Here is a 26822-nt window from a genome sequence, read left to right on the forward strand (position 1 = left end):
AGAGTGTCCTGTCGGGCTGTATCACCACCTGGTACGGCAACTGCACCACCCTCAACCGCAAGGCTCTCCAGAGGCTGGTGTGGTCTGCACAACGCCTCACAGGGGGCAAACTACCTGCCGTTCAGGACACTTACAGCACCCGATGTCACAGGAAGGCCAAAAAGATAATCAAGGACAAGAACCACCCAAGCCACTGCCTGTTCACCCTGCTAACATCCAGAAGGCGAGGTCAGTACAAGTGCATCAAAGCAGAGACTGAAAAACAGCTTCTATCTCAAGGCCATCAGACTTTTAAACAGCCACCACTAAAACAGAGAGGCTGCTGCCTACATACAGACTTGAATCATTGGCCATGTCAATAAATGGATCACTAGTCACTTTAAATAATGCCACTTTAATCATGTTTACATATCTTACATTACTTAACTCATATGTATACACTGTATTTTATACCATCTTGCCTATGTCGCTCGGTCATCGCTCATGCATATATTTATATGTACAGTACATATTCTTATTCCATCCCTTTAGATGTGTGTGTATTAGGTAGTTGTTGTGGAATTGTTAAGATTACTTGTTAGATATTACTGCACTGTCGGAACTAGAAGCACAAGCATTTCGCTACACTCGCATTAACATCTGCTAACCATGTGTATGTGACCAATAACATTTGATTTGAATGTGGCTGGGTTACAAACTGAGTCTTTAAATCAAGTTTAAAAGAGAAGTAGCAGTATGTATTCCAAGAGTGTTGAGCAGACAGAACAACAAAGCACATGCCACACTACACAAGCATATAATTTAACAAAGGGATAATTGCTAGAGAAACCATTCATTATTAATGCATAAAACTAAATTATTTCCACATTCAATCAAATCATACATGTGGCAATGGCATGGATATCCCACAAATTGTTCCACACCCATTTCTCTTCTATAACAAAACAACCAACTGGCAAGTCTTCAAACAACTTCATATTAGTTGGCAACTTAACTAGCACATCATAAAGTATACATCTCTCTCCCAGCAGCATGCACGTTCCTTAGCTAGCATCTTCGAAAACACATCCAACCATCACATTGACAGAGCTTCCTGAGGTTGTTTCCCCCCCACATGATAATTATATCCATTGGCCACCAACCATACAGGAGGAGGAGCTGGGCTCCTCTTATGTCATTGTAAACAAACACAAAATGACAGCCAGTGATCTTCGCCTCATTAGCGATATTCCCCCCCATAAAGCTTCATCTCACGTAAGCTTGAAAGGAGCCGCGGTGGAGGGAACAGCCAATCTCGTGATGTGTGAGCGTGAGTGGAAATGACGCGGTGACGGTCTGCTAGACGCCCCCCCTATAGTGTTACCTGTATTGAGGAGAAGCACCTGTGATCCTCTCTCCCAGACACTGAGTCAGGTCAGAGAGATAAAGAGAGACAGTGAGAGGGGGGAAGAGGGAGAGAAAGAGAGACAGACAGACTACATAAAGACCAGTGAGTTTTACTCTTTACTCTGGCTATTAACACCTCACATGGAGACGTGCGTGAAAAGCCAATGGATGTAATTCCACATTTGTTGATACATTTCAACCAAACAACAACTGGGGAATACCTCTTTGACCCAAATTAATTATGTTTTCTTTGGAGATGGTGGAAATGTATTAGAATTGAAAACACCTTCTTTTCTCTGAGGGGAAGAATTTCACTGTCACCTTTTGCCCATGGTTGTTCAAAGTAAATAAGTTATTAAATTAGGAACCTACAACCATACGTCAGACCCAATCTTGTCATAAAACCTATACAGTACCAGTCAAAAGTTTGGACACCTACTCATTCAAGGGTTTTTCTTTATTTTTCCTATTTTCTACATTGTAGAATAATAGTGAAAACATCAAAACTATAAAATAACACATGTGGAATAATGTGGTAAAACTTTTGCCTTGATGACAGCTTTGGGAATAGTGATGCAGTCATTGTGTCTCTTTCCTCTCACATCTAACTTCATCTTCCTTGCACGTATATCTATAGTAGTCAGCGTTTATGTGTATATTCGTAGGATCATAAACATGGCATTGCCTTCTTTGTTGACAAAGATTAGAATCGAAAGACATGAAACGCTTGACTGGGTCTCTATTGTGGTTGTGAAAACCTTATAAGATTGACCTGGTGATGAAATATAGGATTGGGCCCCAGATAATATTCCCATCAACCACATCAGTCACCTCTCCCCTCTTTTTCTCTCCATGTCTATTTATTCATTTTTCATTTCGGGGTGCCAGGGACTACTGCTAATACTTGTGTATCTGCAAATGGAATTTCTCAACAATCTAGCATGAATCTAGTACAATCTAGAACCAGAGAAAGGATACCGAATGTAAAGAGGTTAACGCAAATGTCAGCGTCGTGTGTATAGGTGGCAGGGAAGTCAGGCACAGGAGAGTCAAAATGATGTGTAAATGGAGTCTTTTAATAAATGTCCACAGAACATGCTCCATAACACTAAAACGTACAGACATGAAAAAACATGGGTACGAGGACCCGTCGCGCACCAACACAACAACAAAAGACAACACTGACAATAAAACAATCTCTGACAAAGACATGAGGGGAAACAGAGGGTTAAATACACAACAGGTAATGAATGGGATTGAAAACCGGTGTGTGGGAAGACAAGACAAAAACCAATGGGAAATGAAAAATGGATCAATGATGGCTAGAAGACCGGTGACGTCGAACGCCGAGCACCGCCTGAACAAGGAGAGGCAACGACTTCGGCAGAAGTCGTGACAGCAAAGCTTTTAAAGATACAACTGATAATTAATAAAAACACAAAGTTATGACCGATGTACACTGAACAAAAATATAAACACATGTAAAGTATTGGTCCTGTTTCATGAGCTGAAAAAATGATCCCAGAAAACTTCCATATGAACAAAAAGCTTATTTCTCTCAAATGTTGTGCACAAATTCATTTATATCCCTGTTAGTGAGCATTTCTCCTTTGCCAAGATAATCAATCCACCTGACAGGTGTGGTATATCAAGAAGCGGATTAAACAGCATGCTCATTACACCCTAAAATGTGCAGTTTGTCACAAAACACAATGCCACAGATGTCTCAAGTTTTGAGGGAGCATGCAATTGGCATGCTGACTGCTACAGGAATGGTCACCAGAGCTGTTGCCAGAGAATTTAATGTTAATTTCACAGACATACATACTGTGATGATATCCTGAAGCCCATTGTCATGCCATTCATCTGCCGCCATCACCTTATGTTTCAGCTGAAAATGTCCCAGTTCTTCCATGGCCTGCATACTCACCAGACATGTCACCACTCATAGAGCATGTTTGGGATGCTCTGGATCGGCGTGTACGACAGCGTGTTCCAGTTCCCGCCAATATCCAAGAACTGCGCACAGCCATTGAAGAGGAGTGTGACAACATTCCACATGCCACAATACACAGTCTGATCAACTCTGCGAAGGGGATTTCGTGCTGCATGAGGCAAATGGTGCTCACACCATATACTGACTGGTTTTCTGATCCACACCCATACTTTTTTTAAGGTATCTGTGACCAACAGATTCCCAGTCATGTCAAATCCATCAATTAGGGCCTAAAGAATTTATTTAAATTTACTAATTTCCTTATAAGAACTGTAACTCAGTCAAATCTTTGAAATTATTGCATGTTGCGTTCATATTTTTATCAGTATATGTTGTGGACACTCAAGACTATAAATGTACTTCAGAAGGAGGGAGACAGATGGGAACGATTTGTAGAGGCTGAGAGAATGATCAAAACAGAAGACAGAAATAACAAAGTAGAAAAGGAAAGGAGATCTTATAATACTGTATAATTACACTAATATATAGAGGGTATAAATGTTTAATAACATACTGCTGCCAACCATAGGCTAAGCATCTGTGTAGTCATGGTAGAGCCCATCAGGATGGGACAGTTTATGGTGTGTGTAATTGCTGTAACCATAATGTGGATGGTTGAGGCTGTTTTGTCCTTGTGACTTTATTTCAATATCGCAGCTTTTACTGAAAACAATAAAACGTGCTATTGTATTGTCGACGAGTGAGTGATTTATATGGCTTGGTTATTCAACCTGGCTTGGGTCACCACTCTGTGCCAACAACTATCCTTTGAATAGAAAAGTAATAAACATTTGGACTGAGGATAACTAATATGGAAGGAGGAAGAGAGTGGGGATTGAGGAGGAGGATGTGAAGAGAAAGTATAAGAAGAGAAGCGAATCACAAGGGAGAAAATGGGAGATGAGAGAGAGGGGGAGAGAGAGAGTGGGAGAGAGAGAGAGGGAGAGAGAGAGAGGATGTAATCCATGATACAGATGGATAAAGGCTTGCTGTGTGGAGCAGCAGGGGACTAGGGATGAGGTAAATGAGCAGGGGCTGCTGGGTATAAATAGCTTGGGGAAGCGGGCCAGGAGTCCTGCATGATGAATAATATGGGGGGGGGTGGAGGACACGGGATGGAAGTAAGGGACAGATACCACAGTACAGCAACATACCAAATCGACTGAAAAACTGTGCAAAAGTGGGCATGCCGGCTTAATGACTGACATTTTGTGTGCAATGTGGGAATCTCTGTCCAAGTAGTGTGTGACTAGATTGTGGGTTCTTTTTTTCTTCTTTTTTTTAGGTTGTGGCTTCTTAGTGAAGTGACAGAAGTATGGAGCTCCTGTATCTCCCACAGAGCTGGGTGGTGTAAGCACTTTCATCTATGAAATATTTACACGGCAGGGCATACTGTATACGCTTCGGAGTGGTTGTGGAATTTGGGCAGAAAGGCATCGGGATGAAAGGGAAAGGGGGATACCTAGTCAGTTGTACAACTGAATGCCTTTAACTGAAACGTGTCTGCATTTAACCCAACCCCTCTGAATCAGAGAGGTGCGGGGGGCTGCCTTAATCGACATCCACGAGACAACAGCCATCTGCAATGAGTGTAAAATACTTACTGCTATCAAAAGACTGTCCACTTTCTGCACATGCCTTTCTGGGTCTGTAGCATTGACCGTGCTTCTTGCCTACGTTGTGTTACAATGTGGACGGGTGTGAGGTTGCTACCTAGTCGGGGTGGAATTTTCACTCTCATAAATTGGAACTAGGAAACCTCTCTACATGGTCCGTAAGCATTAAAAACCCAGTTGGAGACACGTGTGTAACCCATCTTTATTGTTCAGCTGTAGCTTTGCCCTTAGACTGTTAATTATAACACACAGCAACGGTCCCATTTGGTCTGATGTTCCCTCAGCATACGCTATGTCTTGAAAGAATTCTGGCCCCGTAAGCTCGTTCCTTGATGAGTGGTCAGTCCACTTCACTCTCGATGAGGAAGCACGAAGCAGCCATCTTGAATACCCACTTGCAAAAGAAAATGAGAGTCTAATCTAGAGATCAAATATATTCTAATTTCTAGTTTCAATGACAACAATGTACTTCAGTGTCTTGGTCTTAGAAAAATAAAATGTATTGCTACCACTTAAATTACATTGCCGTATAAATTCGACCTGTTTTGCTGTAAAATTATACTGAAATGTTACAAAACAACTCAATGCCAGACGCTATCCAATAACATTGTTTCCCGATATTATGACAACGGGTATGGAATTTGTCTCCCTTTAAACCTGATCTAGTCAATAAGTGGTGGTGCTGTAGCACTGGCTCAGTAAGGGGATCTGAGTGAGCTGCTATCGAGATTCTTTCTCCCTCAGGGCCCATTGTAATAGATAAAGATCATGGCGGTGTCCAAAATGGCAACCTACACTGAGTGTACAAAACATTAGGAACTTTTCATGACAAAGACTGACCAGGTGAATCCAATCAGGGTAGATGAAGGGGAGGAGACAGGTTAAATAAGTATTTTTAAGCTTTGAGACAATTGAGACATGCATTGTGTGTGTGTGCGATTCAGAGGGTGAAGGGGCAAGACCAAAGATTTAAATGCCTTTGAACAGGTTATGGTAGTAGTTGCCAGGCGCACCGGTTTGAGTGTGTCAAGAACTGCAACGCTGCTGGGTTTTTTACGACCGGGTCGAGAATGTATTTGCTGCACCTGTGAGAGCCTCTGGGGTAATCACTGTAACGAGCACTCTAATGCCTGGGAGTGGAGACCCGACCCCTAGCCCCTCTCTGCTGTTCAGAAAGAGAGGCTATAACGCTTCACTCTGAAACTCTCTGGGGTCACGCGTGGAGTATTGCGCGAGTGGAGAGAGAGGACAAAAGAGAGAGAGAGAACAAAAAAAAGCGAGAATGAAAGAAAGATAGAACGAAAGAGAGAGTGAGACCAACTATTTCGTGGCACATGTGGTTCTGGCACTGGCACTGCTATGTACTATATGGCCCAAATCTGGATAGAATTAGGAATATGTGGCATTTTGCCCACGGGCTAGTTTTGTTAGCATCCAAATTACTGGGCAAGGTCTGGCCTTTCATGGCGAGTGGTGCAAACTCTTCTCATCATGACACCTACAAACGTCAGCATCATAGCCTACCCTACACACTCTTCTAACCCTTAGGTTAGAGGAGATCTGAATTCATTGATCATTTTCAACAAGAAGCACCATTTCTATTTCTGCAATACATTTTATCCTTTGAGGATCACCGGTCAAATCTCAGTGGTAGTTTTGCATGTTTCTAAAGTTGCTGTTAACCCTGAAGGTTTGGCACAGGATGTTTCCATGAAATGACTATAACGTTTTCATATATGGCAATAGTGTATGTCTATTGGAAACTTTACCTAGCGTTGTAGGAATGTTCAGTTTGTCGGGAATGTCTGCCGTAAGAAACCAGAACATTTTAAATTGTACATGTAAATATGATGTCTTTTTAAGGAGCTGTAGAGAAAGAAGGCCCCCCCCCCCACATTTGCATGTGCTCCTAACCTCCCCCAGGCTGTAGTTAGGCATCAAGCCATGCACAACCGCCTGTTCCACATATCTGACACACACACCCACACACATACACACAAACACCCACGCAAATTTTTCGACACACTTATTATTTATAGATAGCTTTAGCATTCTTCCAAAACATGGGGTGGATGATGAATTTATCAGCATGTAAGCAGTTTAGAAAAATGGCCAGATACAATTGCTTTGTTTACTGTTATTTGTACAAAGACAAAATAAGCAAAACTTTCAAGAGTTCATGCCGTGAAGCTCTAGGTGCTAAAAACAAACACAACCTTTACGCGTCGCTAACGAGCTCATAACAAATGTGTCTCCTTATGAACGCCAATCAGAATATGGAGAGGTCCACACAGCTGGGGGCGCCGTGCCCAATTGCGAACATCCACCATCCCCATGCCCAGTGGATTGTGTGTACGGCGTGCCGCGAGTAGCCTCATGCCATATTAGCTGACCCCCACCATTCAAAAAACACATTAAAAAATCACATTGAAAGAACATACTGTATATACACTGAACAAAAATCTACACGCAACATGCAAGAATTTTAGAAGATTTTACTGAGTTTCGCTTCATATAAGGAAATTTAAATAAATAAATTAGGCCCTAATCTATGTATTTCACATGATTGGGAATACAGATAAGCCTCTGCTGGTCACACATACCTTAAAAAAAGGAAGGGGCGTAGATCAGAAAATCAGTCAGTATCTGGTGTGACCACCATTTGCCTAATAAAGCGCAACATCGCCTTCACATAGAGTGGAATTTTATCCAACTCCTCTTCAATGGCTGTGCGCAGTATCTGGATATTGGCGGGAACTGGAACACGCTGTCGTAGACATCGATCCAGAAATCCAAAACATTTTCAATGGGTGACATGTTTGGTGAGTATGCAGGCCATGGAAGAACTGGGACATTTTCAGCTTCTAGGAATTGTGTACAGATCCTTACAGCATGGGGCAGTGCATTATCATGCTGAAAAATTAGGTGAAGGCACTGGATGAATGGCACGACAATGGGCCTCAGGATCTCGTCACGGTGCGTTCAAATTGCCATCGATAAAAGTTGTCCGGAGCTCATGTCTGCTCATACCATAACCCCACCGCCACCCTGGGGAACTCTGTTCACAATGTTGACATCAGCAAACCGCTCGCCCACACAACACCATACATGCTGGCTGCCATCTGCAATCTACCCGCTACAGCTGAAATCGCTGATTCTTCCGTGAAGAGAAACACTTCTCCAACATGACAATGGCCATCGAAGATGAGCATTTGCCCACTGAAGTCGGTTACGACGCTGAACTACAGTCAGGGCAAGACCTTGGTGATGACGATGAGCATGCAACCTGTTTTCTTCAGTTGTGCAAACCCACAGTGTCATCAGCTGCCCGGGTGGCTAGTCTCAGACGATCCCGTAGGTGTGAAGGTCCTGGGTTGGCGTGGCTACACATGGTCTGTGGTTCTGAGGCTGGTTGAACATACTGCCATATTCCCTAAAAAGACATTGGAGGAGGCTTATGGTAGAGAAATTAACATTCAATTCTCTGGCAACAGCTCTAGTGGACATTCCAGCAGTCAGCCTGCCAACTGTACGCTCCCTCAAAACTGGAGACATCTGTGGCACAGGATATTGTCACAGGATATTGTCATTACATTTATTTGTCACAGGATTATTATTACATGTTCAAGCTACATCCGGTCTCTGATCCAGGGACCGACCAGGACCCACCCTACTTAGCTTCAGAGGCAAACCAGCAGTGGGATGCAGGGTGCTATGTCACTTGAATGAATGTGCCAGAACTTGTAACTGGAAAAAAGGCACCAAATGAAAAGGCCAGGGTAACATAACCAAAGATAGGGAAAATTGCAGGAAAGATGGAGGCATTTTATTTAATTGCGTTATACATATGCAATGCAAACCACTTCCCTTCTTGTTACATTACAGCCTTATTTAAAAATGGATTAAATAAAAACATTTCCACATCAATCAACACACAATACTCCAAACAGGTTTTTATACATTTTTGCTGAAGTATAACCCCCCTCCCTTAGAAATACCTTATTTACATAAGTATTCAGAGCCTTTGCTATGAGACTCGAAATTGAGATCAGGTGCATCCTGTTTCCATTGATCATCCTTGAGATGTTTCTACAACTTGATTGGAGTCCACCTGTGGCAAATTCAATTGATTGGACATGATTTGGAAAGGCACACACCTGTCTATATAAGGTCCCACAGTTGACAGTGCTTGTCAGAGGAAAAACCAAGCCATGAGGTTGAAGGATTTGTCCGTAGAGCTCTGATACAGGATTGTATCAAGGCACAGATCTGGGGAAGGGTACCAAAAAATGTCGGCATCATTGAAGTTCCCCAAGAACACAGTGGCCTCCATCATTCTTAAATGGAAGAAGAACCACCAAGACTCTTCCTAGAGCTGGCCGCCTGGCCAAACTGAGCAATCTGGGGAGAAGGGCCTTGGTCAGGGAGGTAATCAAGAACCTGATGGTTACTCTGACAGAGCTCCAGAGTCCCTCTGTGGAGATTCGAGAACCTTCCAGAAGGACAACCATCTCTGCAGCACTCCACCAATCAGGCCTTTATGGTAGAGTGGCCAGACGGAAGCCACTACTCAGTAAAAGGCACATGACAGCCCACTTGGAGTTTGCCAAAATGCACCTAAAAGACACTCCGACAGGAGAAACAAGATTCTCTGGTCTGATGAAGCCAAGATTGACCTCTTTGGCCTGAATGCCAAGCATCAAGGAAACCTGGCACCATCCCTACGGTGGAGTATGGTGGTGGCAGCATCATGCTGTGAGGATGTTTTTCAGCAGAATGAACTGGGAGACTAGTCAGGATCGAGGGGAAGATGAACGGAGCAATGTACAGAGAGATCCTTAATGAAAACCTGCTCCAGAGCGCTCACGACCACAGACTGGGGTGAAGGTTCACCTTCCAACAATACAATGACCCTAAGCACACAGTAAAGACAACGCAGAAGAGGCTTCTGAATGTCTCTGAATGTCCTTGAGTGGCCCAGAGCCCGGAATTGAACCTGATCAAACATCTCTGGAGAGACCTGAAAATAGCTGTGCAGTGACACCTCCCATCCAACCTGACAGAGCTTGAGATGATCTGCAGAGAAGAAGTGGAGAAACTCCCCAAAAACAGGTGTGCCATGCTTGTAGCGTCATACACTCGCGGCTGTAATTGCTGCCAAAGGTGCTTCAACAAAGTACTCAGTAAAGGGTCTGAACACTTATGTAAATGTCATATTTCAGTTTTTTATTTTTAATACATTTGCAAAAATTTCTAAAAGAATAAGGCTGTAACGTAACAAAATGTGGAAAAAGTCAAGTGGGTCTGAATACTTTCCGAATGCACTGTAATTGTCACGACTTCTGCCGAATTGGTCCTTCTCCTTGTTCGGGCGGCGTTCGAAGTCACCGACCTTCTAGCCATCGCTGATCCACTTTTCATTTTCCATTGGTTTTGTCTTGTCTTCCATCACACCTGGTTCCAAATCCATGAAATACATGCTGTGTATTTAACCCTTTGTTCCCCCCATGTCCTTGTCGGTAATTGTTTCTTGTAGTGCTTATGCACGGTATGCTGGTATTTACCGGGTTTTGTTTGACCCATTTATTGTATTGTTCTGTTGACAGTGGTTTATGGATATTAAATGACACCGTTGTAAATCAGTTGTCGCCCTCCTGCGCACGACTTCTCTGCCGCCAGTACACACTTCACTACAGTAATAACACTAATACTCTATTAAAGGTGTTTAAAGTGGCAATCCTTAATTGAAACTTTAACAAAGCGCGCCTCCCACCACAGTTTCGGTAAAAAGCTGAGCGATGGGGTTACCATGTAACAATCTAAATTGCAGTTCCACATGAAAAACAATCACGTGAAAGTTTTTCACATGTGAAACGGCAAATGTTATTTTCACATGTGAATAAGCAATTCCACATGTGAAAGTTTTCTTACATGTGAACAGGGGAGAAAGTAGAAAAATGTATGGGTCTAAAATTACACATAGAATCCCTAATAATTCAAAATGATCTCTGTGGGCCTGGTCGTTTAACTTTTAAAATGTATTACTTTTTATTGTGGCAGTAACACAACCAGTCCTGATGTTTTTATCTGATTGTCAAACAATCACTTTAAAGGGCTCATTTACTGGGCTACCCGTGTACATTCATCCATTCGCAACATATTTCCAGACTCCAAACACTGTTGAATGGAAAGATTTATTTGTTTACACAAAACACCAAAAAGTGTAATGACATTTGCGGATTGTCATTAGGCCAGAATTTATGCGTCCACTGGTATCACCTAATCATCTCAGCCTTTTCAAATGGTCAGTGTTCATGCCTCTGACATGCGATAATGTAAAAAAAGTGGTGTAATAGCCTACAGTTTTATTGACATTTTGTTTTAATTATTGCGATATGCTCATGTTTTACCGTTTTTTTAAGTGGACCTGCAAATTTGATTTTTTCACGTGGTTGATTTTCACATTTTAACTTGCAATTCCACATGTGAAAAACTTTCACATGTGAAACTGCAAGTGAAATGGGGGCGCACATGTGAAATTGCAAATTTGACATGTTTTTTTTAATGTACGGGCAGAACATCAAATCCTCCGCAGCAATTCTGCTAGCTGCTCCAAATACCAATCAGGGGCTGCTGGTTGCCTTGGCAACAGCACTCCTCTCCAAAATAGCAAGCAGCGGGCCTGCCAGTCTCGTTTTTCTCTCTCTCGCTTTCCTTTTTTCTCCCTCTCTTCCTTTTTCTCCCATGCTCTTCTTTTTGATGTCCAGCCCTCCTCTGCTACTCTCCTCACCCAGGTGACTGGAATGGGATGCTGAGTGTGGCGTTGGTTAAGAGGCCCTCGCGGCCAGGGAATTAGGTTTAGGGGCCCGATGCTTATCATGCTCATCGAGGCCTGAGGCTGACTGATTTGAATTGACAGAATGAAAACATGGGAATTTGGCTTCCATTTTTCCCCCAATATGCAGGTAGGCATGGGCTTCCTGTGCACGAACACCTACCCATTTACACTCTCACTCGCCAAGAGTCCTTTTGGGTGTTGGTATATAAAAATAAAAAAGTTTTTGTCTTTGATGTTCTGAACCCAGTGCCACCAAGACGTCGTGATGTTGTCAAGTTCACCACCTCTCACCCCTACCCTATTCGTTGGTCTGCCCTGCCAGGTTGTGCCTTTTTTCCAGTCTGCCCTGTAGGCTACAGCGATTGCACATGGCAGGTATCCAAACATGAATTGCTTGAGATGTGAGTGGTTGAGTGTGCGTAGCAAGCTACCTAGTTTAAATATCAACAGTACTATCACAGCAGCATAACATGTGATATCACCTGATTTAGGCTATGTCATCATCAATATTCGGGTTGGTTGGTTGGTTTGTTGGTTGGTTGATAGCCTAGCACAGCAACACTTCATAATTTATTTCATTATAGAATCATAGCGGCATGAAGGGTGCTGGAGGAGATGCATCACCCCTGATGAATTGATATTAATGTGCCAAAGTTATAGAATTACTGCTGTCTGTTCAGAAGTAAATGAAATAGCCTATTACACCATGAGTAGGCCTATAATTTAGCCTCAGAGGATCAATATCTTATTTTAGCCTAGCTGTGGATTGTGTGTAGCTCAATAATAAGTCATGGCCTAGAGTCAGGAACGCGTTACTGATAAACAGGCTTTTCGCTAAATGTTCAAATACAATCGCTGGGAAAACACAGGTTGGAAAGCAAATGGCTCCTGCTAAAAAGAGAAGACTAATCTGTCTGCTGTAGAATACTTTTTTTTATCAACTTCCAAATAGGCCTAGAGAGCGAACATTGTTCTACAAAGTTTTTTTTTTTAAACGAAATAAAACAAGTTAGCTGAGCATCATTGGGTGAGTCAGTGAAACTGGAAAGCTTTTAAGGACTATAATTTCCTCATATTGTACAATGTGTCTCCACACACCTAGGCCTAGGCTATAGACTGATTCAAGACAAGGTCATTTTTATTGATCTCAGATTCTCAGTTTGTCAAAGTAGTTTGAGGTTTGAGGTACCTCATTTGTGAGGTATTAAAACAGATTCTGCCAAAATCTCCAGACTCCAGCCATGTAAAATAATGTAGAATTGTATGAAATGCTTTTGAAAAAAAAAAAACATTTCCCTGTGGCACAGAGGTCTAGCACTGCATCTCAGTGCAAAAGGCGTCACTACATTCTCTGGTTCAGATGTATCACATCTGGCCGTGATTGGGAGTCCTATAGGGCGGCCAAACCCGAACGACGCTGGGCCGTCATTGTAAATAAGAATCTGTTCTTAATTGACTTGCCTAGTTAAATAAAGGTTAAAACCTGTCTGGGAACACTTTTCTGCTAGCGGAAACCCTCGCCAACAGCCAATGAAATTGCAGGGCGCCAAATGCAAATCAACAGAAATCTCATAAATCAAATTTCTCAAACATACAGGTATTAGGCACCATTTTAAAACTACAATTCTCGTTAATCCAGCCAGTGTCTGATTTAAAAAATGCTTTACAGCGAAAGCTCCACAAACGATTATGTTAGGTCACCACCAAGTCACAGAAAAACTCTGCCATTTTTCAGCCAAAGAGAGGAGTCACAAAAAGCACAAATAGAGATAAAATTAATCACTAACCTTTGATGATCTTCATCAGATGACACTCATAGGACTTCATGTTACAAAATACATGTATGTTTTGTTCGATAAAGTGCATATTTATATCCAAAAATCTCATTTTCCATTGGCGCCTTACGTTCAGTAATGTTTGGCTTCCAAATGGCTTCCAAAACATGCGGTGATTTTGCAGAGAACCACATCAATTCACAGAAATACTCATTATAAATGTTGATGTGAATTCAAGTGTTATGCATGGAACTTTAGATAAACTTCTCCTTAATGCTGTGTCAGATTTCAAAAAAACTTTACGGAAAAAGCATACCATGCATTAATCTGAGTACAGAGCTCAGAGCCCAAACCAGCCAAAAGAAATATCCGCCATGTTGTGCAGTCAACATTAGTCAGAAATAGCATTATAAATATTCACTTACCTTTGATGGTCTTCATCAGAATGCACTCCCAGGAATCCCAGTTCCACAATAAATGTTTGATTTGTTCGATAAAGTTCATAATTTATGTCCATATACCTCCTTTTGTTATTAGGGCATTTGGTAAACAAATCGAAACATGCGTGCCTCTTGCGGAAAGGTCGGACAAAAATTCAAAAAAGTTATATTACTGGTCGTAGAAACACATCAAACTATGTATAGAATCAATCTTTAGGGTGTTTTTATCATAAATGTTCAATAATGTTCCAACCGGAGAATTCCATTGACTGTAGAAAAGCAATGGAACGAGAGCTACCTCTCATGTGAATGTGCGTGACTGAGCTCGTGACTGCTGGCAGACCTCTGACTCATTCCACTCTCATTCAGCCCCCCTTCATAGTAGAAGCATCAAACAAGTTTCTAAAGACGTTTGACATCTAGTGGAAGCCTTAGGAAGTGAAACATAACCAATATCCCACTGTAACTTCAATAGGGGCTGAGTTTAAAAACTACAAACCTCAGATTTCCCACTTCCTGTTTGGATTTTTTCTCAGGTTTTCACCTGCCATATGAGTTCTGTTATACTCACAGACATCATTCAAACAGTTTTAAAAACTTCAGAGTGTTTTCTATCCAAATACTAATAATAATATGCATATATTAGCATCTGGGACTGAGTAGGAGGCAGTTTACTCTGGGCACATTTTTCATCCAAAAGTGAAAATGCTGCCCCCTAGCCCAAACAGGTTTTAAGTTAAAAAATATATTATTATTTTTTCCCCTTTATGTGCCTCTACTCTACTGCTCTATGCCAAAATCTCCAGACTCCAGTCATGTAAAATTATGTAGAATTGCATGACATGCTTTTGAAAAAGTCAAACATTTTCCTGATGTGTGCAACCTTTATAAGTGCGTCTACTCTACTGCTCTATGCTACTACGCAAATGCGATGATATCCATACAATGCTTTATTATAAAGGTGCATTTTTTTCATGTATTCCGGTAGGCTCTCTCAGAGCTGCCTCGGGCAGGTCACCCACCTCTCATGCTCACTTTTTCTTCCGGCACCTGCCGATTACAAATTAAGCACTGAACACAGGTAGTCTAGACTCTAGCAAATCCAATCAAAATGTATTAGTCACATGCGCCGAATACAACAGGTGTAGTAGACCTTACAGTGAAATGCTTACTTACGAGCCCCTAACCAACAATGCAGTTTCAAAAGAATACGGATATGAATAAGAGAAGAAAGTAACAAGTAATTAAAGAGCAGCAGCAAAATAACAATAGCGAGACTATATAAAGGGGGGTATGGATACAGTTAGTTGAGGTAGTATGTACATGTACGTAGAGTTATTAAAATGACTATGCATTTGATTTGATTTGATTTGGATCTCTTTTAGTCCCCATTTGGACTAATCTTCCAAGAGTCCTTAAACATGAAAATACAATTCATAATACGAACACATTTCCACATATAACACACTATTACAAACATACATAATATACTAACATAAATGACCCAATAAATACTCAATCTAAAAAAATATTACTATAGTCCCACAAAATGTCTATGTATTATATTTAAAACGTTTTAAAATAATGTTTACATTTATATATTGAAAGGTTTCTGGTTTGTTCAGTTAATTTATTCCATTTCTTTATTGCTCTAAATCGAAATGTTCTTTTGCCTATTTCTCATTTCTGTCTGGACAACGCATAGATGGTGGACAATCTATTCCTAGTATTTACGGAATGTCTGTCTCTTACAAACTGAATACCGTTGTGAATAGAACTTGGCCGTTTTAAATTATGTATATTATGAAATAAAATAAGCATGTTCCTTTCAATTATCTTATCGATCGATGACCAACCAAGAACATTGCGCATGACTGCAACAGAAGAACCATATCTCCACCTTAAAACAATCCTTGCTGCTTTGTTCTGTGCATTCTGCAGCCTCCTAACTTCACTTGACCACAGAACAGTAGTTCACCTGACTCTCAATTAATGCTTGTGTTATTTGCTGAATAATTTTTTCCTGATTAATATTTAGCTATCCTTCTGATTATGCAGGCTGTTTTAATATTTTTTTTTCCATAGATTAGTTATTTGAGACGACCATGATAAGGAGTTGTCTAGCTGCACTCTCAATAGTTTGGTTTCTGACACTTCTTCAATTTGTACTCCTCCCATACTTAATTGTATCCCATGCTGTTTTGGCCTCTTCCTAGTGGAACATACCAACATATCTTTGGTTTTCTTGGTGTTTAAAACAAGTTTGTTTTGGCAAACCCACTCCCTAAAATTCTCAAAATCTCCTTGTAAAGCTTGCTGTACCTGTTGAACTGATTGTCTTGCTGCATAAATTGTAGTATCATCTGCAAATATAGTGCATAGATGACAACAGAGAGTAGCAGTGGTGTACGAGGGGTGGGGGGGTGCACTGCAAATGGTCTGGGTAGCCATTTGACAAGATGTTCAGGAGTCTTATGGCTTGGGGGTAGAAGCTGTTTGGGAGTCTCTTGGACCTAGACTTGGTGCTCCGGTACCGCTTGCAGTGTAGCAGCAGAGAGAACAGTCGATGACTAGGGTGGCTGGAGTCTTTGACCATTTTGAGGGCCTTCCTCTGAGCCCGCCTGGTTTAGAGGTCCTGGATGGCAGGAACCTTGGCCACAGTGATGTACTGGGCCGTACACACTACCCTCTGGAGTGACTTGCAGTCGGAGGCCGAACAGTTGCCATACCAGGCAGTGATGCAACCAGATGCTCTCGATGGTGCAGCTGTGTAATTACCCTTTTGAGGATCTGAAAACCCACGCCAAATCTTTTCAGTCTCCTGGGGGGAATAGGTTTTGCCGTAACCACTTCATAACTGTCTTGGTGTGCTTGGACCATGTTAGTTTGTTGGTGATGTGGACACCAAGGAAATTGAAGCTCTTAATCTGCTCCACTGCAGCCCCGTCGATGAGAATGGGGGCGTGCTCGGTCCACAATCATCCTCTTGATCACGTTGAGGGAGAGGTTGTTGCCCTGGCACCACACGACCAGGTCTCTGACCTCCTCCCTATAGGCTGTCTCATCATTGTCGGTGATCTGGACTACCACTGTCGTGTCATCTGCAAATTTAATGATGGTGTTGGAGTCGTGCCTGGCCGTGCAGTCATGAGTGAACAGGGAGTATAGAAGGGGACTAAGCACGCATCTGAGGGGCTCCTGTGTTGAGAATCAGCGTGGCGGATGTGTTGTTACCTACCCTTACCACCTGGGGACAGCCCGTCAGGAAGTCCAGGAACCAGTTGCAGAGGGAGGTGTTTAGTCCCAGGGCCCTTAGCTTATTGATGAGCTTTGAGGGCACTATGGTGTTGAACGCTGAGCTGTAGTCAATGAATAGCATTCTCATATAGGTGTTCCTTTTGTCCAGGTGGGAAAGGGCAGTGTGGAGTGCAATAGAGATTGCATCATCTGTGGATCTGTTGGAGCGGTATGCAATTTGGAGTGGGTCTAGGGTTTCTGGGATGATGGTGTTGATGTGAGCCATGACCAGCCTTTCAAAGCACTTCATGGCTACAGACGTGAGTGCTATGGGTCGGTAGTCATTTAGGCAGGTTACCTTAGTGTTCTTGAGCACAGGGACTATGGTGGGCTGCTTAAACCTGTTACTATAAATATTTAACTTTCATGAAATCACACATGCAATACACCAAATTAAAGCTTTCAAAAAGGCTTTACGGCGAAAGCAAACCATGCTATTATCTGAGGCTAGCACCCCATCAAACAAACACAGACAACCATATTTCAACCCGCCAGGTGCGACACGAAACTCAGAAATAAAGATATAATTCATGCCTTACCTTTGACGAACTTCTTGTGTTGGCACTCCAATATGTCCCATAAACATCACAAATGGTCCTTTTGTTTGATTAGTTCCATCATTATATATCCAAAATGTCCATATATTTTTGTTTGATCCAGAAAAACACCGGTTCCAATGACTACAAAATAGTTAAAGTTACCTGTAATCTTTGTCCAAACATTTCAAACAACTTTCCTAATACAACTTTAGGTATTTTTTAACGTAAATAATAGATACAATTTAAGTCGGGATAAACTGTGTTCAAACCTGGAAGAAAACAAAGTGGAGCGAGCTTTTCAGGTCACGCATCTCTAACAAACAGTACACTTCACTCGACCCTCGTTCTGAACAGGGCTACTTCTTCATTACATTTCTAAAGACTGTTGATATAGTGGAAGCGATAGGAACTGCAAGCAACTGCCTTAGAATTCTAGATTACCTTTGAAATCTCATTGAAAAGAGTGTGACCTCCAAAAAAAATCCTAGATGGTTTGTCCTCGGGGTTTCGCCTGCCAAATAAGTTATCATTCAAACAGTTTTAGAAACTTCAGAGTGTTTTCTATCCACATATACTAATAATATGCATATCCTAGCTTCTTGGCCTGAGTAGAAGCCAGTTTACTTTGGGCACGCTTTTCATCTGGATGTGAAAATAATGCCCCCTAGCCCGAAGAGGTTTTAAAACATGTTGGTATTACAGACAAGGACAGGAAGAGGTTGACAATGTCAGTGAAGACACTTGCAATTTGGTCAGCACATGCTCACAGTACACATCCTGGTAATCGGTCTGGCCCTGCAGCCTTGTGAATGTTGACCTGTTTAAAGGTCTTACTCACATCGGCTGCGGATAGCCTGATCACACAGTCTTCCGGAACAGCTGGTGCTCTCATGCATTAGCTCGTGTCACTGGGCAGCTCTCGGCTGTGCTTCCCTTTGTAGTCTGTAATGGTTTGTAAGCCCTGCCACATGTGACGAGTGTCAGAGCCGGTGTAGTACAATTCGATCTTAGTCCTGTATTGAGACTTTGCCTGTTTGATGGTTTGTCGGAGGGCATAACGAGATTTCTTATAAGCTTCCGGGTTAGAGTCCCGCTCTTTGAAAGCGGCAGTTCTATCCTTTAGCTCAGTGCGGATGCTGCCTGTAATCTATGGCTTTTGGTTGGGGTATGTACGTACGGTCACTGTAGGGACAACGTCATCGATGCACTTATTGATGAAGCCAATCACTGATGTGGTGTATTCCTTAATGCCATCGGAGGAATCCCGGAACATATTCCAGTCTGTGCTAGCAAAACAGTCCTGTAGTTTAGCAGCTGCTTCCTCTGACCACTTTTTTTATGCCCATGATTTTGGAATGAGATGTTCGACGAGCTGGTGTCCACATACTTTTGGCCATCGAGTGTATCATGAGTTAAAAGATTATGAATATTTGTTTGTGATTAGTGAGCGTGTTGTTACAGGAATAAATATGGCTAAATAGGTGGGGCGACCCCTGAAAGATATGTGCATGGTCCTGTGTGCGTGACTCATGGACATTATCGTTAAATGTGTGTTGCAATAAAGTTTTTTTGTGGGAAGTCTCTACATCTATTTGATGAACGTCTATTGGTAAAAATTCTAAGACATAATGGTATACCACCATAGCAGATGCCTTTATGCTGTGTAGGCCTACAGCTGGCAGTCAATGATAAATAATACAGTATAATACAAGCTGAATACATAGACATTTTCCCGCAATACAATAATAATCATGACGCATTGGACATTTCCATCATGCTATTCACAGATTGAAGTAGTACTTACAGTGAAGGGGGACGCAAATGTTCTAATTCACCTTCCTTTTGGTACATTGTGTTTGTTTTAGCACTAAATTACAATAATTGTTTATGACCTCTTTAGAGCGTCCTCTCATACTAATCATGTTACTTTTTTCAGTTTCATAATTTAACCCTAAAGTAGGCACAGAGGTAACACTTTCTAATAGCGCCATGTAATAAACCATTTATAATGGAATCTAAATAGTTTATTCATCCTTAATCCTTACTCTATTCATAATATGTTTCATATAGGTCCTTATAAACAATTTACTAAGCATTAGTTAAGTCTTTTTGCATGGCCTTAATTAAAATGTGGGGTATTTATACTTTAGAAATACTTTAGAAATGTTGAGTGGCCAGTGTAATTTCTATGAAAAAGATGAACATGCCATTGGCCGACATTTCAGCAGTACCTGATGACCCTTAAGGTCTGAAAATAGCCTAGAACATATCACTGTTAAATGAATAAGCACACAACACAAGATATTTAAGAAAAAATAAAACTGTTGGAAAACCGTTGCAAAGGAATAAAGAAGAGTTGCAATGTGAATGTATTGCTAATGTTGTCAACCTCTCGAACACAAACTAATCATAAAACAGGGCCAATTTTTCTCTAGTGGATTTTTATTCCTTCATTATCGTTGATATCTGATTGAGGTAAAACTGTTACATGTATGATTTGTAGGTAGAAATGTTACATGTATAACCTTTAAATGCTTCCAGTCTTTTAACCACAGACCATTCCCACTGGGCACACAATGGTTGAATCAATGTTGTTTCCACATCAATGAAATTATGTTTAACTAGTGTGGAAGATGTTGAATTGACATCTATGCTTAGTGGGTTTTCGGCACTTTTGGTGGCACTTTTACTGGGCCTTTGAAGGTAGTGTCTCTTTAAAGTAATGAGATAGTTCAGTTAAATTATGTCTTCAGATTTTTGTTTCCTTACATCGTAAGCAGTCTATGGACTGCTCTAACCAGTGACTGCAATCCACACGTTGGTTTTAGTACAAAAGTCACTGCCAAGAAACGATCATGTTAGTGTTTCCGGAAGAAAATCCTTATTTTACTCAGCATAGAAGTAACTCATCACACTATTACAACAGTGTGACTGTTTGGGAATAAAATGTGCAATATGTTTCAACATAATCCGTATAGTCTACCAATGGCATGTCAATCTTTTTGTAAGATATTACACTGGTCACTCAAAAATACATTTATAAAGTATTTATGACAGTATAAAATAGCCCAAAATGTTGAAGAAGTCACAGAAAAGGCTTAGCTAATGGTAAGTAAATGTACTTATATTAAACATCTTATGGATGGAGGAATTATTTATAAATGATGAATAAACTATTTACTAATTTATTATAAATGTTTTATTATGTGGATTTATTAGAAGGTGCTACCGCTATTGGTCACTGAAACCTGTTTAAACCAGTTACATTGCTCGACATACCTTCTGCCTCATTCACTTTCACATCCCACAACATTCTCATCTTCTCTGACTCTCAATTTGGGTGCTTTTTTTTCTGAGGCACTAATCTAATCATGAAGAGGCGGTTGCTGCGAGAACACAGCACTTGTCTTCACTGCCCTCTATGGTCTGATACCGTCAGCACAAATATCAATCAACCACATCGTGCCCTGTCTCAGGTCTGCTCTGAGAGAGGAAAACCCGAGTCAGAATCAGAGAACATGACTTGTTTAGCATCACACACCGTTTCTGACAAGTACAGTGTTAGTCTTTCATCAAACTTTAAAAAAAATAAACTAAACAACTTGCTTACGCCAACCGTGGATAGTGCTGAAGTTGCGGCTTAATCCTTTGGGTAAACTGGGTGGTCAGTTTGATGAAAATCCAGTTGGGGCAAAATGTTAAACCTGCACAGCGTAACTATGTGTGTACAAGATGTTTTTGGAGATCTCTCTGGCAAGAATGCAGTATTTTTTTATTTAGATTTGAACAATGTTAAAGAATTCATTTTGACTATCAAAGCTCTGCATTCATGGAAAATAACCTTGGCTTTGGCAAGTCCATTGCCCTTCTCTGACTCCTATACTAGCTAGCTAACTGGTGAATAACTGTCGAATTGATTGTTTAGAGCTATGGCTATGAAGATGTGTATTGATTGTGGAAGTGTAATTTTGATTATCATAGCTCTTCATTCAAGAAAAATAACCTTGGCTTTGGGCATGCATTTAATCCTTTGCCCTTCTGACTCTTAGCTGTACTAGCTAGCTAATAACATTATGGCCCCGTGTTTCTCGAGCACTATGGCTATGAAGTTGTTTATGGATTGTAGAAGTGTTATACTCGAGTCTTCTGCATGAAAATCCGTATTGGTTTTACATGTAGTGAACACTACAACACAATCCTAATAAGTGTACATGTAAGATTCCAGTTTCGAAGAGCCGCAGACCGTCCAGAGGCACAGGCAGGGCTGCAGAAAGAATTGGACAGGAAGACCTTGAAAGGGCTGAGAGGCTGGCTGAGATGGTTAGTAAAAAAATCTTTCACCTGTGGTATTGTTTACCTGTTTAACAACATTATAATCATATCACACAACATTTGGCTGCATTCTGTCATTTCATGTAGCTTTTTCTTTCTCATAACTTCAGGCTAAATTGCAAGGGCTGTCCTTTGAAGAAAGGGGAGAGGTGCTTCCCATCTACCTGGAGTGATTTTTGACATCATGTACTGGAGAGCTATCTCGGGTCTCCGGACAACCTCGCTGGTGCACCTGCATGAATTGCAGCGAGACTCCTGCACCTTACAACACACAACTGCTGCCATTTCACCACTGAAATATGACATGTATTTATTATGTTTACATAACAGGTTAAGACTTTCCACGACTACACTGTACTTAATTCATTGAGGAGACTCTCTCCACGCAGACACACTATTCATTTTTGGTTGTGGCATTTTGTGGTTTGCTTGTTTTGACACCTCCCAACACCCCCCATAACCCCCATCTATGCATGCAACCACTAATTTACACTGTGAGCATTCTTAAAATCTCTAATGTCAAGGAAGTCTCTAGTTTTTGCTTGCCTGAGTTAGAATACCTAATAAAAGCTGCAGGCCATACTATTTACTAAGATCATTTTTTAATCAATATTTTTTCGTAGTAGTCTTACCACTCCAAACTGATTCTGGCTCTAAGACCACACTCAATGAACTGTATAGGGCCAGGTGAAAATGCACATTCAAAATGCAAAACGGATACAAGGCTCTCCCTTGCCCTCCCTTTGGCAGATGTTTTATTTTTTTATTTAACCTTTATTTAACTAGGCAAGTCAGTGAAGAACACATTCTTATTTACAATGACGTCCTACCAAAAGGCAAAAGGCCTCCTGCGGGGATGGGGGCTGGGATGAAAAATGTATACAAATATAGGACAAAACACACATCACGACAAGAGAGATAACACTACATAAAGAGAGACCCAAGACAACAACATAGCAAGGCAGCAACACATGACAACAAAGCACGGAAGCAACACAATATGACAACAACATGGTAGCAACACAACATGGTAGCAGCATAAAACATGGTAGAAACATTATTGGGCACAGACAACAGCAAGGGCAAGAAGGTAGCGACAACAATACATCCTGCAAAGCAGCCACAACTGTCAGTAAGAGTGTCCATGATTGAGTCTTTGAATGAAGGCTAAGATAAAACTGTCCAGTTTGAGTGTTTGTTGCAGCTTGATCCTGTCGCTAACTGCAGCAAACTGAAAAGACGAGCGACCCACGGATGTGTGTGCTTTGGGGACTTTTAACAGAATGTGACTGGTAGAATGGGTGTTGTATGTGGAGGATGAGGGCTGCAGTAGATATCTCAGATAGGGGGGAGTGAGGCCTAAGAGGGTTTTATAAATAAGCATCAACCTGTGGGCCTTGCGACTGTTATGCAAAGATGACCAGTTTACAGAGGATTATAGAGTGCAGTGATAAGACCTATAAGAAGCATTGGTGGAAAATCTGATGGCCGAATGGTAATGAAAATAGCTGCTTGACAGCACCTTTATCTGACGATCTATAAATTATGTCTCCGTAATCTAGCACGGGTAGGATGGTCATCTGAATTAGGGTTATTTTGGCAGCTGGGGTGAAAGAGGAGCGATCACGATAGAGGAAACCAAGTCTAGATTTAACTTTAGCCTGCAACTTTGATATGTGCTGAGAGAAGGACAGTGTACTGTCTAGCCATACTTCCAAGTAATTGTATGAGGTGACTACCTCAAGCTCTAAACCCTCTGAGGTAGTAATCGCACCTGTAGGGAGAGGTGCATTCTTCTTAACAAACCACATGACCTTTGTTTTGGCGGTGCTCAGGATATGGTTAAGGGTAGAGAAACCTTGTTGGACAGCTTTGTTGTAGAGCTTTTAACACATCCGGGGAGGAGCCAGCTGAGTATAAGACTCTATTATCTGCATTTAAATGGATGAGAGAGAGCTTGTTATTTCTTCTTCATTTCCGGTCACAACTTGTAGACTTGTTTACGTGTTGCTGTGCATTTTGTTGCTAACCTTACTTTGCTACCTGCCAACTTTACATTTTTTTACCAGGATTCTACACCTGCATTGCTTGCTGTTTGGGGTTTTAGGCTGGGTTTCTGTACAGCACTTTGAGACATCAGCTGATGTAAGAAGGGCTTTATAAATACATTTGATTGATTACATTTGATTGATTCCTACTGCCTGAGCTATGTTGTTGATATAAATTGAGAAGAGTGTGGGACCTATGATTGAGCCTTGGGGTACTCACTTGGTGACAGGAAGTGGCTGAGACAGCAGATTTAATGACTTTATACACCGCACTCTCTGATTTTAACTCTATCCTTCTGATTCCTGCTTAGAAGCAAAAACTCAAACAGGAAGTACCAGTGAGGTCCGTTGAAGCTGATGCTAAGCTACAGGACGTCTTTGCTAGCACAGACTGGTATATGTTCAGGGATTCATCCGATAACATTGAGGAGTTTACCACATCAGTCATCATTAATACTTGCATCGACAAGTCTGTGCCCACAGTGACCATACGCGCAAATCCCAACCAGAAGACATGGATTAAAGGCAACAACCGCATGAGCTAAAGGCTAGAGCTGCCGCATTCAAGGCGCTGGACACTAATCCAGACACTTCCTACTATGACCGCTGACGAGCCATAGTACAATACAAGACGAAGATCGAAACTTACTACGATGGCTCTCTGATGCTCATCGGACGTAGCAAGGCTTGCAATCTACTGTGGATAACAAAGCGAAAACCAGACGCGAGCTGCCCAGTGAGGCAAGCCTACCAGACAATCTAACTGCCTTCTATTCTCGCTTCAAGGAAAGCAACACTGCTGAAACATGCATTTTATTTTTTTTATTTTACCTTTATTTTACTAGGCAAGTCAGTTAAGAACAAATTCTTATTTTCAATGACGGCCTAGGAACAATGGGTTAACTGCCTGTTCAGGGGCAGAATGACAGATTTGTACCTTGCCAGCTCAGGGGTTTGAACTTGCAACCTTCCAGTTACTAGTCCAACGCTCTAACCACTAGGCTACCCTGCCGCCGCATGAGAACACTAGCTGTTCCGGACAACTGTGTGATCTCGCTTTCCGCAGACGATGTGAGTTAGAACATTAAACAGGTTAACATTCACAAGGCCGTGGGGCCAGATGGATTACCAGGACGAGTGGATTACCAGATGGATTAACAAGCAAGTGCCTTCACTGATATTTTTCAACCTCTCAGTGATTATGTCTCTAATACCTACATGTTTCAAGCAGGCCACCATAGTCCCTGTACCCAAGGACATCACCATCATTCCAGGACGACACCCTGGACCCAATCCAATTTGCAACAGATCCACAGGTAATGCACTCCACACCGCACTCTCCCACCTGGATAAGAGCAACACCTATGTGAGAATGTTGTTTTATGGAGCGTGTGAATTTGTTCAGCCTTTTTTTTTAATTGTGCAAAATTTCAACGTCCTGCTACTCATGCCAGGAATATAGTATAGGCATATGATTAGTATGTGTGGATAGAAAACACTCTGAAGTTTCTAAAACTGGTTACATCATGTCTGTGACTATAACTGAACGTGTGTAGCAGGCAAAACCCCAAGGAAAACTGTTCACAAAAAACTAAACTAAATATCCCTCCGCCAGTTTTATGTATTGTCTATGGCAAGGGAAAATAGATAGCGCCCAGTTTACAGTTCCTACAGCTTCCACACGATGTCGCCAGTCTTGGCAATTGGGTTGAAGTTAATCCTTGGTGAAATGAGAAATAGGCACTTCCTGTCATCGAGTACACCGGGGGAAGTTATGAAAGAAAGAATATGGACCATGATTTCAAGACTTGCTGCTATTGAATACAGATCACCCCGTGATCAATTTGATCGATTATTAATGTTTACTAATAACTAAAGTTGGATTACAAAAGTAGTTTGAAGTGTTTTGTCAAAGTTTATTGGCAACTATTTTAATTTTAAAAAATGACGTTGCGTTTTGGAAAGCTGTTTTTTCCTGGATCAGACAGGCTTCAAAAATGGACATTTTGGGTATACATGGACGGAGTTAATCGAAAAAAAGACCCAATTGTGATGTTTATGGGACATATTGGAGTGCCAACAAAGAAGCTCGTCAAAGGTAATGAATGTTTTATATTTTATTTCTGCGTTTTGTGTAGCGCCGGCTACGCTAATTCTTTTGTTTACGTACCCTTCAGGGATTTCGGGGGGTTGCATGCTATCAGATAATAGCTTCTCATGCTTTCGCCGAAAAGCATTTTAAAAATCTGACATGTTGGCTAGATTCACAACGAGTGTAGCTTTAATTGAGTACCCTGCATGTGTGTTTTAATGAAAGTTTGAGTTTTATCGAGTACTATTAGTTGTCACTCTGAAATTTCCCCTGATGTTGATCCCTGTACAGGGACAGCAGCCATAACAAGTTTTAATTTACTACAGCTCAATGTTCAACAACATAATGCCTCCAAGCTCATCACTAAGCTCAGGACCCTGGGACTGAACAGCTCCCTCTGTAACTGGATCCTGGACTTCCTGACGGGCCGCCCCTAGGTGGTGAGGGTAGACAACAACACATC

At 41.5% G+C, this 26822-nt stretch overlaps 1 protein-coding gene across 1 annotated transcript in view; it reads right to left on the reverse strand.

Annotated features, from left to right (window-relative positions):
- The window catches only part of LOC112267067 (solute carrier family 12 member 5a), a 301110-nt gene that overhangs the window by 215041 nt on the left and 59247 nt on the right, over positions 1–26822 (reverse strand).

The sequence above is a fragment of the Oncorhynchus tshawytscha genome, linkage group LG02, assembly GCF_018296145.1.
Source record: "Oncorhynchus tshawytscha isolate Ot180627B linkage group LG02, Otsh_v2.0, whole genome shotgun sequence".
Lineage (NCBI taxonomy): Eukaryota > Metazoa > Chordata > Actinopteri > Salmoniformes > Salmonidae > Oncorhynchus > Oncorhynchus tshawytscha.